Source organism: Sciurus carolinensis, chromosome 11, assembly GCF_902686445.1.
Source record: "Sciurus carolinensis chromosome 11, mSciCar1.2, whole genome shotgun sequence".
Taxonomy (NCBI): domain Eukaryota; kingdom Metazoa; phylum Chordata; class Mammalia; order Rodentia; family Sciuridae; genus Sciurus; species Sciurus carolinensis.
In genome coordinates, this window is record NC_062223.1 from 124,848,641 (window position 1) to 124,861,605 (window position 12,965).

The 12,965-nt window shown below is 44.0% G+C and overlaps 1 protein-coding gene across 5 annotated transcripts in view; it reads left to right on the plus strand.

Annotated features, from left to right (window-relative positions):
• Positions 1 to 12,965, plus strand: part of Pknox2 (PBX/knotted 1 homeobox 2) — a 268,028-nt gene that overhangs the window by 67,260 nt on the left and 187,803 nt on the right. For 3 of the 5 annotated variants that reach the window (XM_047518383.1, XM_047518386.1, XM_047518385.1), the window contains exon 2: positions 5,349 to 5,418. The gene's annotated coding sequence lies outside the window, so the exon portion shown is untranslated. Of the gene's footprint in view, positions 1 to 4,818; positions 4,885 to 5,348; positions 5,419 to 12,965 lie in introns of all 5 variants that reach the window. The other 2 variants (XM_047518387.1, XM_047518384.1) reach the window with 1 other exon arrangement.

Sequence of the window (12,965 nt, forward strand, 5' to 3'; positions counted from 1 at the left end):
GTGCTCTCTGTATTAGACCATGGCTCATATATTTTACACCCAAGCTCACCTTCCTCCCTCCTTCTGATGTCTCTGGCTGTGTTTCATGGATGCTCACACCACCATCTTGAGCATGCTGTCAAGTTCTGCTGTGATATCTTCTCTGGGAAGCTATCTTCTATCCCTCTCCCATCCTCTCATTCAAACAAACGTGACTATTTAACAACTCCCTCCTCATTTTTCATTTCCCAGATTCCCTCATGTCCACAAACGTGAAATGTTCATCTCATTCATGTTTCATATTATCTTCATGGTGAACAAGATTAGAACAAAGTTCTAATTCTGGCTGCCTGATCGCATGACCATAGCCCTTTGTCACGTTTGCCTGCCAGGATCAGAGTCTGTGAGCTTTAGAAAGCCCTTAAATGTGCACATGAATGGTGTTCATGCACCCACCAGCCAGTCTTGGGGAAACTTCTCCATTGGTTTATGATGATGAGAGGTAGATAAGGACAGCGTGGAGAAGTAGCACATGTATGTGCAAGCGTGTAAGTGTGTATGTGTGTGTGTGAAAGAGAGAGAAATGGAGAGACACTGAGAGAGGAAAATACGATTTTTATGATTTTTCTAGTTATTCAGTTCAAAGAATGAACTTCTCCTCCTCCTCCTTCTTCCTTCTTCTTTTTGTGGCACCAGGGATTGAACCCAGGGGTGCTCTGCCAATGAGCCATATCCCCAGCCCTTTTTATTTTCTATTTTGATACAGGGTCTCCCTAAGTTGCTTAGGGCCTCACTAAGTTCCTGAGGCTGGCCTTGAACTTGTGATCCTCTTTCCTCAGCTTCCTGAGTTGCTGGGATTACAGACATGTGCCACCATACCTGGCGAAGGGATGGCTCTTTATAGTCATGTTTTTGCCCTCCTTTGGGGGGTTGAATTACTTTATGAAAGATGATGAAAGAAGACACTATTAATATTTTATCAAAATCTAAGTTTACCAACCCTACCCATCTTTGAATGCTTCTTACTATTTACTAATGACTGAAATCCAAATCTGGGAAATGATGCAATGGAGCAACTTCTTACCCAATGCAGTATTCTCCTTCCCATATGGGGAGTTCACTACCTTTCCAGGAATTATGACTCAGTTTTCAATGGTTCTTTTGTTGTTGTTGTTGTTGTTTTAACTTCTGGGACTGGGGTTAGAATCCAGGACCTCGTGCATGCCAGGGAAGCTCTCTACCACTGAACCACATTCCTAGCCCATTTGATGGTTCTTATTGCCAGAGTATTCTTTCTTTTGTTCAACTGAAGATTGGCCTTCTCTAAGGTCCACAATTAGTCTTAATCTTACCTTCAGAACTACCAGGATGGAGAGGGAACACATTGCTTTAGTCAATACAGTTAGGACCAAAGGGTAATATTAGAGACAAATGAAGATACAGCTGTAGGTACCTTCTACCATGTCTTCTACCTCACAGTCTCCTAATAATGAAAGCAATAATAATAGCTGGCATTTAGTACATGCTTATTCTGTGTGAAGCACTCACTATTATAAGCAGCTTAGATTATATGAAGTCATTCAAGTCTTACAACCACACTAGGAATTAAAGCTTTTTCCTTTTTTCTGTGTGTGTGTGTGTGTGTGTGTGTGTGTGTGTGTGTGTTGCTGGGAATTGAAACTCGGGCCTTGTGCATGCTAGGCAAGTGCTCTACTGCTGAGCTACATACACCACAGCCCGAGAATAGAACCTTCATTAGGCCTATTTAACAGATGAAAGACTAAGGCACAGAGGAGCTTGCCCTTGGTCAGGATGGGACTGTACAATATGATTCCAGAGCTTACACTTTTAACCACTAGAATTTTAACACATAATTTAACAACTAGACAGCTTCTTCCACTTCGCTCTTCTACACACTGCTCTCAAATATGCCAGAACTGCACGTAGAACTAATATGGGTTGACAAGTCCAAAGTGGAGGAGATCATCCATGCCCTCAATTTGGACACTGTATTGCTCTCAGTGCAACCCAAGGTTGCATTTAATGAGATGCAGCGATACCATATCCTGGGTTTGCATTTAACTCAAATAACCCAGTTTTTATCCTCAATCAGGCCTATGTTTTTCTTGCAATTGATTTTTTTTTTTTCCCACTATTAGGGACTGAACCCGGGAGTGCTCTACCACTGAGCTACATCCCCAATCCTTTTATCTTTTTAAAAATTTTAAGACAGAGTCTCACTAAGTTGCCCAGGCTGGTCTTGAACTTCTTGCAATCTTCTTGCCTCAGCCAGTTAGGGTTAGAGGTGTGGGCACCATGCCTGTCTGTAACTGATTTTTGACTATGAAAGCCAGGTTTGTCAAATCTTTTAGTACAGTTTTGTGAAAAAGGTGGATTTGCTTGTGGAAATAGAATATAATTTGATGGGTTAGAGTAATGAGACTGTGGACAATTTTTCCTTACTTTCAAAATTATTTCATTTGTGGTTGTCACGATGTTATTACATAAGAAATAAAAAATGGCAAAGAAAAAACGGACTTTTTATTTTTGGTCCTTCCTTCAGCTTGTTAAAAGCTTTTTGATTCTTGAATTCATCTCTGGAGCACAGCAGCTTCCCCCTCCAGCTTTGTGTCAAATGCAAATGGAAAGACTGCCTTCTTCCAAGATGCTGGTGTCTCAGGTGGACAGTCACAGAAGGCAGGGACAGGGAAAACAACTCCATGTAATTTTCTTTTTGGAGGGGGGATAGTGGGGATTGAACTTGACCACTGAGCCCCATCCCCAGCCCTATTTTTTGTATTTTATTTGGAGTCAGGGGCTCACTGAGTTACTTAGCGCCTTGCTGTTGCTGAGGCTGGCTTTGAACTCGCGATCCTCGTGACTCAGCCTCCCGAGCTGCTGGGTTTACAGGCTTGCGCCACCATACCCAGCCAGCTCCATGTAATTTCACATAGATAGTTTGTATACTGAGTTCATGCAGTGCTCAGTAGTAATGAATAAGTAGTTGAGAATTACACAGGTTGGAACCCATTGCCAACCAAGGGCTGGTTCTGAGGTGCTGGTTATAGGTCCTGGTTGGAGCATTTCAATAGATATTTACTGCTAGTGTCTGGGGATATAATGATGCATAAGAAATGATACTTTTCCTCAATTACTTATAGTTGGTGGTCTGGCCTTGTCTGTGAGTTACCTCCGTGAACGGAGAACCACCATCATGCAGACATTAGTAAACGGATTCAGAGGAAGAGCTTTTGCTTGGAGGACATCATTATGAAAAAAGAGTGACAATTTATTTCCAGGAGCATATCTCACTACACCTCATGCCTGAATCTTTATTTTGTGGGAACGAAGATCTTGCTAAGTTGCTCGGGTTGGTCTCAAACTCTCAATCATGCAGTCTCAATCTTCCAAGAAGCTGGGATTATAGTCATGCACCAGTGAGCCTGGATCCCATACCTGAATCTTCTAACTGAAATTCCACCTTCTTCCAAGATATCTGTCTTGTCTTAATTAAAGGAAATATACTAAAGGGAGTAGGTGAGGGGCACTACATTCTATAATTTCCTTATGAAAAAACTTCCAGTAGTTCTAGGAGCTCATAGCCCAGACCTGATTTCTCTGTCTTAATGCTTGAAGCACTGGATTCTCTGGTCCATCTTACTTACTTGGGAGTATTTCTTTTTCTGTTCTCCTTCAGGTATATCAATCTCTGTGCTGTTCCAGGGGCTTTCATGTTTTCCCCTCCTTACCCTTGGTAGATTGCCCCCATCATTGTCATACCCTCTGTGTTAGTCAGTTTTCTGTTACTATAGCAAAATACCTGAGATAATCAGCTTATAAAGAGAAAAGGTTTATTTTGGCTCATAATTTTGGAGGTTCCACTCTGTAGTTGTTTGGCCCCATTGCTTTGGTCCTATGGTAAGGGAGTATACCATATTGGGAGTGTAAGGTGGAGTAAAGCCACTCACCTGATGACAGGAAAGCAGAAGACAAAGAGAAAGAAACCTCGGTCTCACGATATCTTCAAGGACTCTCAATGACCTAAAAACCTCCCAGTAGTCCCCATCTCTTAAATTTTCTGCTACCTCGTGTAGTCCCACATTGGAAACCAAGCCTTTAACACATGGGCCTTTGGTGTGGGGGGCAATCAACATTCAAACTCTCTCTACCAGCAACCATCTGCCTCTCTTCCTCCAGCCAAGTCTTGCCTATCCAGTCTTCCAAGGTCCCACTTAAATTCTACCTCCCTGTGAAAATTCTCTTGATGGCTTCAATTCCCACCAACTTCTTTTCTCTATGGAAAGAGAACAATTGTCTCTATCATACAGTTTAGCAGTTTTTATTTTTTTTAATTTTATATTTTATTTTTTGGGAAAGGGGAGCTAAGACAGGGATGCATTACCACTGAGCTACACCCTCTGTCCTTTTTAATTTTTTACTTTGAGACATGGTCTCACTAAATTCTGAGGGTCTAAATTGCTGAGGCTGACCTTGAACTTGCAATCCTCCTGCCTTAATCTCCCGAGTCACTGGGATTATAGGCCTATGCCAGTGCATCCTGCCTAGCACAACTTTTTATATAGTCATGTCTGATTGGTGTTGAATGGGCAATCTTATTTCCCCAGTGATGTGATGGTGATGTTTTTCTAATAGGACTCATGAACTTTATTCCTACTAACATAGCAAGTGTAGATCATGGAATAGATACCTGATAAATATGTGCTTTTTTTAAAAAAATGTTTTATCCCAGGAAGAGAATTAAAAGTAGTCAGAGTTTTGATTTTTCTATCTTGTTCCCATAATTCTTCACCATGCATATTTGCCTTCCCACCCACCTAGACTCTCCATTTCATCTGAAAGATCCTCCTGCAACAAGACTTTCATTTTCCTGCCATAAACAACAAGGTCAGTTTTGCCGTTTGTTTGCTTTGTGCAGTGTTCCCTGTCTAGGTTTTGAGCTTTCAAGGGACCCCTCAGCTCTGTCCCCCTGCATAGGGTCTTTAATCAATTGAGAGGCTCCAGTAGATGACTATTGCCTCAGACTGCTTGGGGTTACTCAACAGCTCTGAACCCTCTTTTCTCTGGGATTCCTTTAAGGCAAGGAAAGAAACGCAAAAGAAATTGAGGCACTCAGCACAAAGAGGAGGGTATGATTCTGTCTCTCTATCTTGGTTAGCTCTTGAAACAATAATCTTTTTGCACCAAGAGTCTTTTGCCAGGAAACTTCCCCACTCAGCCCTGTGGGCAGAGCTGCCAGCTCCAGATTTGCTCTTGAGAAGATCCACCTCTGGGTCAACCCCACCCCACCCTGGCTTTCACCCCCAGCAGAATCTCATACAGTCTATAAAGATGTTTTCTTTTATTGGCAGGTGAAGTCTGGAGCAGGACCCTAAGGCTTTCTGTCCTCCATGCCGCTCACTAGAAAAGGGGCTGTGAACTGTAAGTAACTTTGATTGGCATTTTCCATGCTGACTCAATAAGGTTATGGGTTCAAGACCAGCCCTGAACCTGATCTTTAACAGCTGTGCATTGTGCAAGAGAAACACTCAACAATGAGCTAGTCAGAATATAAAATACAGTGGAGTTCTAATTAGATTATGTCTGAATGTGACAAAGAAGCCCTGTAATATGACATGCTATTTAATTAGACTGTATTGATTGGGCATTAAGGTGGACTTGATGTGTTACGTGTGTCATGAGAGCTGGAGAAGGAAGTTCTTGAGTTTTTTCAAGGCCGAGCCAAACCTCAGCCACTACTGCCTGTGGGCTAAGTTTGCTGGGTCAACGAATGGAAGAAGCGGCAGCATCAGTCTCCAAACTGGGCCAAGTTCATAGCCCAGACTTGCTTTTGCATCTGGTTATTTCTGGGGAGGTGCAAAGGAGGATAAAGGAGCACTTCCCTTTCATCTTCCAATAAGAGCTCCACCTCAGGCTTATAGGCCCCCCTTGGCCAGAATTTGCTCACCTGTAGGACCTGGCCACATTCCAGCCTTCTCAGTAGAGTCCCTTTTGGAACCCAGCTAGAAGGGATTTTTCCTCTTCTGAGAGTCTGCTGCATTCACCACTGCTCACTCCTCTGGACAGCACTTTACTGTGTTCTTTCCAGTGAGGCTGTGAGCTCTAGGAAGGTAAAGTCTGGGATTCCCTCTTTGTGTGCACAATGCACCCTCAACCTTGTTGCCACTTGGTGACCATTAGTTGCATAACTGGGATGTCCAGGGCAGGCGTGGCTCTTCCACCCTGCATCCAGGACTACCTGAGACTGAGCTGCTGCTGCTGCTGCTGCTGCTGCTGTGACTTTGATAGTGCATTGGCTTCCAACCAGTCCATGGAATTATAAATGATTAACCGTTATCAGCGCACATCTTCACCTCTGTGTAAAAATAGATTGACTGTAATGAGTATTTGAATAAATCATAAGAATGGCCGCCCTGTGATCGGCTAACATCCTGCCGATGACTGCCTGGTGAGTGAGCAGGGCGCCGGCCTCCCGCCTAATGGCCTGCGATTCAGTGCTGGTCGCCTCTGTGATTGACGGGCCTGGGCTCCCAAGGCACCTCCTCTGCAGCCCAGGCTCTGGAGTGGTCCACTCCCAGGGCTGAGGGGGTGGGGAAGGGTGCCTCCCTCCATCCTGTTCCAGGAAAGCCTGCCTAGAGATGGAGCTGAGGGTGGGTGGGGGAGCCAGAGTAGAAGATAACGACCTTTGTGAGAATCGATGTCTCCTCGCACCGGAGGTTAGAGGGACCTCATAAGTCAAGTCAAGTATGAGGAGCAAGCTGAGCGTGAACCTTAATGGGAGCTGAGAGTGGGGGGAGGGGGATTGGTCTGTACTTTCCCTCCCTGTCTTGGAGGGCAGCTGGGCACATCAGCACTGGGTCATCCATACCCAGAGAAAGCTCCTGCCCGTGGAGACTCTTGGATCTGCAGTGAGGAACCAGGAAAAACAGGTTTCTTCAGGACTCTGAATTGGGGAGGATTCAAATGATTTTTCAGGCAGTGACTTGCCAAAGCCACCTTGGGTGTTGCGGATGCTGACTTTTAGAAGGGGAAAAAGAAGAGAGGAGGCATGCAGAGAGTGAGGGGCACCAGGTGAGGAGGGAATTGTTTCAAAGGCTGTAGTTTTAGAGAAGGCCAATGAGGACTGGGTTTGAGTGGGAAATAGCAAACATTCCAATTCAATTCCAGTGGTGTCATAGTTACTAGGCCATGTAACAAACCATCCTGGTATACACAGTAGCTGAACGATGTTTATTCTGAGTGGGGAATGTTAGGACCTGGTGGGGACAGCTCATTTCTGTTCCACTGGGTCTGGGATTTCAGCTGAGTTCTGGAAGCATCCAAACACTCATGACTCATCATCATTGTTCTGAGCTTTGACGCCAGCCATTGGCTAAGGCCTTAGCTGTAGGCCAGACTCATGTGACCTCTCCATGTGGCCTGGGCTTCCTGACAGCATGGTTGCCTGATTTCAAAGGGAAGTCTCCTGAGAAAGAGCAGAAGCCAGGTGGAAATTGTTTTGCCTTTTATAACCTAACCCCTGAAGTCAAACAGCACCACCCACACTGCATCCTCTCCATCCTCTGATTGGATGCAAAGGTCATCTAAGTTTAAGAGAAGGAAGGGCTGGGGAGATGGCTCAGTGGTAGAGCACTTGCCTAGCATGTGTGAGGCACTGGGTTTGATCCTCAGCATCGCATAAAAAATAAAACAAAAATTATGCCTATCTATAACTAAAAATATATAAATAAAGAGAAGGAACATAAGCCCTCTACCACCTCTCAAAGGAGCATCAACATCACACTGAAAAGGGCAAGAGGGATAGGATATATATTTAGTAGTTCCTCCATATCTGTGGGGAATTGGTTCCAGGAACCCCCATTGATACCAAAATCTGTGGATGCTCAAGTCCTTACGTAAAATAGCAGGTGTAGTATTTGTGTTTAACCTGAGCATATCTTCCCGAATAACTTTAAATCATCTCTAGATTACTTCTAAGAACTAATGCAATGCAAATAGTTGTTAGGCTGAATTGTTTAGGGCAAGATGACAAGGCATAAAACTACATGTTCAGTACAGAAGCAATTTTTCTCCCAAATATTTTCAATCCATGATTGGTTGAATTCCTGGATATGGAACCCATGGATACTGAGGACCGACTACGTGTTCCAGTCATCTTTGGAGACCAGAGTCTACTACAACTAGTATTTGTCAAATATCTGCTAACAGTCTGGTACAACTTGCCTCATCTATTTCCCAGTAAAAGTAAAAGGACCCTTCCCGCAGAGTGATATGCTCCCTCTTGTACCATGATAGGCTAAAGCTGGGCATGATGGCACATGCCTGTAATTCTAGCTACTCGGGAGGTTGATGCAGGATAGGAAATTTGAGGCTAGCCTAGGCAACTTAGGAAGACCCTGTCTCAAAATAAAAAATAAAATGTACTGGGGATGTAGCTTAGCATGCATAATCCCCAGCACCACAAAAGGATCTCTGCTTTAGATAATCAAACTGCCTCTTGATTGTGCATGTCTGAGTTTAAAGGGCCCCTCAGTCAAGCTAGGCTTCCTTTCAGGGTTGGGGTGTGGTAAGGCTGGGAGGCCCTGAAGTGCATAGAAATTTCTTCCTGCCAGTCCATCATAGCAAGAGCACATCTGGTTTGCAACCCACAGTTTGAAGAGTCAGGTCGGGAGGGGTCTTAGACCTGTAACCCGGGACTCTGCAAATCTTGACCCTCGGTTTGCATCCAGACTCCCCACATCTCCATTGCCATGGCCTTTAAAGCTGGGGTGGGTTTCAACCACAGATCAGGGTTGAAAAAGCTACACGGGGTTTGTTGAGCAAGGGAAATTCTTTGGTTTCCTTTGCTTCCTGGCCCCTCAAGCCTTGTGTTTCTCTTCCTTTTGCTCTACCACACCCTCTGACCTGGGGAGACTGTGCCCATACAGAACCAAGCTCCCTTTCTTTGTCCCTGCTTCTGATGCAGATGCAGCTAAATTTTGGAAAAGAATTTGCTCTGGCTGCCTTGTGATTTAAGGAGATATAAACAAAACCAAAGAGGTCAAAGAGTGGAAACAGAGCCAGTCCATCTACCCAGGGGGCTGAGATCTGAGAATGGCTAATGCCAGAGGGAAGGGACAGGGAAGAGAGGGATAGGGGACTTGGATTGGATTAAAAGGTGCTGAGGTTTGGAAGGAGAGTCTTGGGTTCTTCCACATGAGCTTAATATTAACATTAGGAGCCAGCACTTCCTGGGCACTTACTACATGAGAGGCTGGATACTAAATTCTTGGGCTGCATTTTCTCATTGGATCCTACTTTGTGGGATCCTGTTATTATTCTGTATTACACAAACAAAGAGAGGCTCAGAGAACAAGAGAAACACCCTAGGAAACAGCAGTGAGTTTGTAGCAGAGTTGAAATTCAACTTAGAACTCTATTCTCAAGACTTGAACCATTCATTATTTTATCCACGCTGTATGTGTGGATTGAAATGTCACCCTGAGCTTCATTTATATGTACAATTAATATGTTAATAAAAATAAAAATAACTAAATTTAAAAAACAAATTTTTGAAAAGGAGTCTCCGTTTACTCTCCTGTAAATGGGGATGTCTAGCGGGGTGTGGTGGCACATGCTTATGACCCTAGCAGTTCTGGAGGCTTAGGCAGGAGGATGGCAAGTTCAAAGCAAGCCTCAGCAACTTAGCAAAGCCCTAAACAATTGAGTAAGACCTAGACAATTGAGTAAGAGTCTCAGGGGCTAAGGGCCCTGAGTTCAATCCCTGATGCAAAAAAAAAAAAAAAGGTATGTCTGATGGCAACAAACTCAATGTCACCTCAGTTCTCAGATTCTAGATGTGCAGATGAGATTCTGGGAATTTGCTTAGAAACATCTAAAGTAGGCCCACTTTATGGAAATGAAAGTATGGAATCATTTCCTGTTCTTTTGCCTTTCATGAAACTTAGGTCAGGAAACTAATGTTTAATTTGGGCAGGTGAAGGAAACAGATAAAAACATGAAGGTCATTTAGATTTTCAAGGCTCCAGCTTTCAGGGAAATATTGGGTATGATGTCCAAAGCTTGGGTTTGAATCCCATTCTCATGTGATTTTGAGCACATTGCGTTGGTCTCCAGATTCTTCATCTCTAGAAGAGAAATGAGATTGTATATACATCTCAGGACTGCTGTAGGGACTCAATGAAATCCAGCATGTGAGTCATTCTTGGCACATAGTAGGTACTCAATAATGGTTCAACCATTCATTCATCCAGGAAATAAATAAAAAATGGAATTAGAAAGAAAGGTTATTTCTTTTCATTTTCTGATAGAGATGGTCAAGAATCTTGCCTTTAACTGTGCTCTCCATAAAAGTTCCCTCATAAACTATTGATATTTTAATAATACACATTAGCATCTTGCCCTTTGACAAATGAATATTGAATGAGCAATAAAGGGGCAAAGGTATAGCCAGGTGTACTGGCTGGGAGAAGCTGGAGTCTTAGGTAGTTGTCCAAGGAAATACCAACTTTCCAGAGGTCTCCCCAGTGGCTCCTAGGAACAGCTCTTAAAAGGAACTCAGAATCCAGTAAGCCTAACCTAGTCTAAGCAGGATTTTTCTTCTTTTTTTTCTTTAGCATGACTGAAGGGTACTTGGAAGAGGAGAAAAAAGTTCATTAAGGAGCTGCTAAAAGAGTAGAGGTTTAAATCCCCATATGCAATACATTGGACCTCCCATCATTTTTGCTGAAAGGTGCAGGTTTTACCTTTATGTACTCTCTCCCACTCAGTAAATTAGAAATCTACAGACAGTTGGACAATGTGTCCTAAAGAAATCAGGCAAGACCCTAGAAAAAAATAGGCCAGTTACACCCTCCTCTTTCTCCTTGCGCCACCAGTCTAGTTAGGAGCCTGTGCTTTTGGGGGAATATGCTCAGATTTCTAAGATAGAATTCCCTGTCTATTCTAGCATCTGCCTCCAGCCCTTCTGCCACAGCCTCCAATGTCTCATAGCCTCTGTCTGGGCTGGGAGTCCTTGAGTGTACAGAGAGCGGTGACAGGGGCTCTTCGTGGGTCCAGCTTAATTGGTGTGATTTAATGGTGTTTCTGGCGGATTCAGATTTATACGGCTTTCTGAGCTGCAAATCTGCTTTCTAAATGTAGAATTTTTTGTGGAGTGGTAAAAAATAATGGCTGTTCTGTGATTCCTGCCTCCCGAGCTAGGAGATTGCAATTTACATTATGCAAATAGACATTATGCAATCAAGGCACTTTAGCGGGAATCTGGCAGCGAAGAGGCCGCTGATGAGATGCCGAGGTCTGCAGCCTTAACTGGAGGGGCCCCGGAAGAGTGGAGCTGAAGTGGGGAGGAGGTGGGCCAGGCAGGGGAGGAGGCCAAGAGGCTGTTCCCCTGGCCCAAGGAGGCAGAGTGGAGCCTGCCCGGAGATGAACGCATCCTGGGAGCTGCCAAAGCGACTCTCTCAATTAATGGCTTTGTTTAATCATACCCCCTGTCCAGAAGAGTATTGTCTTACGGATAATTTCGTTTGCCTAACGAGATTTTGCTAATTAAATCTCCTTTCAGTTGGTGTGACTATGCCTGCAGGAGAGGGGGCTATTTGGAGCCTTCTCCATAAACCTTTCTGGAGAGGGGCTCAGAAGATGAGTGGGGGGAGGGGAGGGAAGCGACAGAAAAGGAGGGAGAAGCTGTCCTGCTGTGAACTGCTTGGAGCAGGGCACTGGCCACCCACCCTACTCACTTTTCCCCTGTCCGTGGAAATGCTGACGGTTGGTCACAAATCTTTGTCCAGTGGAAGGGATTTCCCACTTTTCTCTTCCTCCCTGGCTTCTGGAACCTTCGTCAGTTTCTCAAGTTCTTTCCAAATCCTCAGAGAGAGCTGTGAGGGTTGGAAGATGATTACAAAGAATTTCCAAGCACTATTCTCAGCAGCCCTGGCTGTGGGGGGTGGGGGTGGTAGTGGTGGGACCTTACCCTTGCCTTCAAAGTTAGCCAGCCAGTCTGGCTCTTCAGAAAGGAAAAATTGCTCCAAAATTGGCCAGTTCTCCAGGGGTAATTAATTGCACAAATCAAAGGGGAAACTCAGATTCATTTGTCATCAGAGCTAGCCAAGTAGCCTCCTACATGCAGAGGGGCCCAGTGCTGTGCCTGCAACAGCTGGAGCTCAATTAATGCTGTGTATGTAGTAGTCCCTGTCTTATCCACAACTTGGTTTTTTGTGATTTCATAGCCAACCATAGTCCAAAACTGCTAAATTGAAAATTCTAGAAATAAACAATTCTTAAGTTTCAAATAACTTACTATAGTATATGGAAACATACTGTAATTAAAATTATAATTGTTCTATTTTATCATTAGTTATTATTAATCTCTTACTGTGCCTAATTTATAAATTAAACTTTAACCTAGGCATATATGTATAGGAAAAAAAACATATATCTATATCTATCTATCTATCTATCTATCTATCTATATACAGAGTTTGGTACTGTTCGAGACTTCAGGCATCCTCTTGGAATCTATTTCCTGCAGATAAGGCAGGACTACTTTATGTGACCATGTCACTCCCATGCTGTAACACCCCCAGTGTCTCTATACTATTGACAGGCTGAAGGTCAACTTCCTTGGCCCACCTGACCATGGGCTGCACAGTCCAACCCTGATATTTTATTCCAGCTTCCTTTGCTACTTCTCTACCCCTGTCTGCTCCTTCCTCCCTGTCCATACAGACACTCAGACACATAGTCACACTCCTACACCTGAGACCCAAGTGGGTTGGCTGGATTATGCAATTTCCCATGTTAACTCTGTAAACTTTGTGTCTGTGTGTGTGTGGTACTGGGCTAAAACTACATCCTCTGAGCTACATCTCCAGCCTTCTGTATACTTTTATGCCTTGGTGACTTTGCATGTGCTTCTTCTCTACCTAGAATATCCTTGGTCTGGGTAGCCCCTGCTCCTCCTGTAATAT